Below are 2985 nucleotides of genomic sequence, written 5' to 3'. Positions count from 1 at the left end.
GGAGAAAAAAAAAAGAAATGATTACAGTCCTCATTTATGGCCATCTAGGAATGGTTCCCAGTGAGCAGAGGGCATTTGAGGTAAGTATGACCTGACTGCCCCAGCCTGTGTCTGCACATGACTGAACACTRTCAAAAGCTAAACAACTCTGTCTTTCTCTTAGCATTCAAACTCAGTTGCTTGCTTGTTTTTCAATATACATTTCTGTAACACCTTTTTCAATAGCAAAACATTCCTTATAAGGCTGAAGTGCAGTAAATCATTATGCATATATTAATTCCTTAAAGGTTATTAAATTCTTCATAAGTAATGAGATAACTCACTTCCCTATGCCCTGCAACAGTGAAACCTACTTTAAAGACTCAGTCAAACCACCCTTCCAACAAAAGGTGGAGCAGAACTGTCTTTTCCATATTTGGGATAGACGCATTAGAGTACCTTATCTTATTCTCTTCTTCCTATTATGCTCACCTTTCTTTGTCTCCAAACCCGAACAAAAATCAAGAGAGGAATCTGTCCTCCTTGCCCTCTTTCCAAGGTGAAATTTTATATTCATTTCTATGCACACTCTAAAGCAGAGCAGGAAGAAAATGGATTCTTCCATAACACTGAAGCTGAAACTTTAGCTTACAGGATGCAGAAGTATCTATGATTATCACCTCACCTTCATGAGGGAGAGTAAGCAAGAGATTTAAACAGGAAAAGATCTCCCAACCTCAGTCCTGTCCCTGCCTCACCTGGCATGTTAGGCTGTGTCTAGACTGTGCCAGTTAGCCCAGATCAGAAAGCAGGTTAACGCAAAGCATGTTCCTGAACTAACACTTTCCCCCATCACCATGCCTGTCACTGGACACCCACTGCTCTGGTGTGGCACGGTTACACTGTTCCCAGGACACTCTGTGCCCTAACATCCCACACGTTCTTATAACGCACAACACCAGGACCCTTCCAAAAAGGACCCAGCAGCCCTTGTCTGCCTACCTTGGCAGCATGACATTTTCACAAGAGCAGACAAGATAAATAGCCAACTGCAGGGGAGCAGAAGCTGTGCACTTGGGCCCATGACAAGGGACATCATGAACAACCTAAGCTCTCTTCCTGCAGTACATCCCAGATCTCATTTTAAGCTCACAGCTGACAGCCAATCGCACGTAAACAGCATGGACACAACAAAGTTGGGCTCTAGCCAACATTTTAAGTAGAGCATATAGATAGGTGTCCCCACCAGGCTTTGACCAGTGAAGCACATCTCCTTCAGTATGCAAATCCTACCTTCAGCATTTCACAGGAGCAGCAGTGGCTCCAACACTTTCAAGGCCCTCTAAACCCCCAGTAGCTTTGCGCCATGACCCACTTGCCAGATCCGGACAGAGAACTTTCACAAAAGCATACGAGGACCAGTTTGTTCCAGCGTCTTAGTTTACTTTACAAAAATGCATTGAGGGCCTTGAGCTAGGCGTGGTCACTAATATTTGCTATTAGCCCATATGATGTTCCATTAAGAATAACACCATGTCTAAACAGGTATTTCATGACAGCACATATGGCTTAACACAAGGTTTGGAAAAGCTGCTCTAACTGAGCACTATCAGAAAAATTGTAAACTGAGAGCAAAAGAAAAAATCTCTAGAACCATGTCCACCTTCTTTCAATCTACGGGCATAATCTAGGTTAACAAAACCGCAGTTTGAAATGCCTTGTGCTTTCATGTCTTTACTGATCAATAGACAGGAGGTTAATTTTGTTCAGGTGAGGGGCCAGGATTACGACATTCAGCTGTCCAAGCTGCAACCACAGCTAGAGTTTGATAGGACAAACTAAGCTGCATATTTCAAAACTGAGTGATGGCAGAAAAGAGACAACTTCTTCATACTCTGTCAAAGACACAGGCTAGACAAAATCCTCTTTATGTTCCCAAACAAGAACAAGTCCTTTTATAGTTTATGCTCATATAAGAACTGTGCTGCACAGAATTTTTGTACTAATTTAAGATGCATTTAATCAAATCCCATTTTAAAGTACTCATAACAAAAGTTTTGCTCTGTCCCCCAAACAAATGAAGTCAGCCACGATCCTATTTAATTCTTACTGTAATGAGGGCATTTTATAAGCCAGAAAGTGAATGCTAGAGCTACAGGTTACATGCAGACACTGGATCAATTTGATTTACCATTGCTGCACACCAAAAAACAGTTCTATAAACACTGTACACAGTGAAAACCCTCCTATTTAAAAAATGAAAGCTAGCTCCACAGTGTCTTTAAATCTATTAACTCAGACAAATGTTGTGGCTGTCATCAGGAAATTAACTACTACATAAAAGTAATTACTAGTCATGCAGTATGTCAAATTTATTTACCTGTAAACAAATATTCTTCTGAATTAAGTGTTAGTAACTCCCCTTTATAACAGTATTTTGAAATGTACATCCCTCCTGTGGTATAAATAAAACAAACAAGAGCAAATCAGGGATTTGCTTCTCTTTATATATTAGGGATGGTAGAAAAACAAAGCAAAAACAGTTAAACACTCTCCCCAAGGGGGAAAAAAAATACTGATAAGGTGCAGACACACTAGCATCAGTACTGTATTGTCAGTAAAATATATATTAAGAATGTCCCAGTACGTTCACATGCTGGATTATGTTATGTGTGTACAAAGAAAGAAGAAAAAGTGCGCGAAGTCTCCAAGAACATTTCAGTAATTGCAGAATTTCACCCGGGGGGGGGGGAGGAGAAGTGGGCATCTGCAGACGGCTAACCCAGAGGTCTGCGAAACACGACTGCAAAAATCAAGCCCACCAACGCCACCCCACAGCCCGCACACGCCAAACGCCCCGGAGAGGATCACACCCCCCTCAGCAAGCACCCGGCGGTCCGCAAGCCAGGCAGGGCTCTGCAGCGCGGCTGCAGAAGATAAGGGGAGACAACGGGGGTGGGGTGGGGGGGAGCTGCCTCGGCTCCTCCGTTTGCCACAGCTTCATCC

At 42.7% G+C, this 2985-nt stretch overlaps 1 protein-coding gene across 2 annotated transcripts in view; it reads right to left on the bottom strand.

The window, feature by feature from the left end:
* Positions 1-2586, bottom strand: part of AKT1 (AKT serine/threonine kinase 1) — a 73299-nt gene extending 70713 nt beyond the window's left edge. The window contains exon 1 of one of the 2 annotated variants that reach the window (XM_026075962.1): positions 2360-2586. The gene's annotated coding sequence lies outside the window, so the exon portion shown is untranslated. Of the gene's footprint in view, positions 1-471; positions 490-2359 lie in introns of those variants that run through there. The other variant, XM_026075963.1, reaches the window with a different exon arrangement.
* Between the last annotated feature and the right edge of the window lie 399 nt (positions 2587-2985).

Source organism: Apteryx rowi, unplaced genomic scaffold (assembly GCF_003343035.1).
Source record: "Apteryx rowi isolate R43461 unplaced genomic scaffold, aptRow1 scaffold_415, whole genome shotgun sequence".
NCBI classification, from domain to species: domain Eukaryota; kingdom Metazoa; phylum Chordata; class Aves; order Apterygiformes; family Apterygidae; genus Apteryx; species Apteryx rowi.
This window is presented reverse-complemented; position numbering and strand designations above follow the sequence as displayed.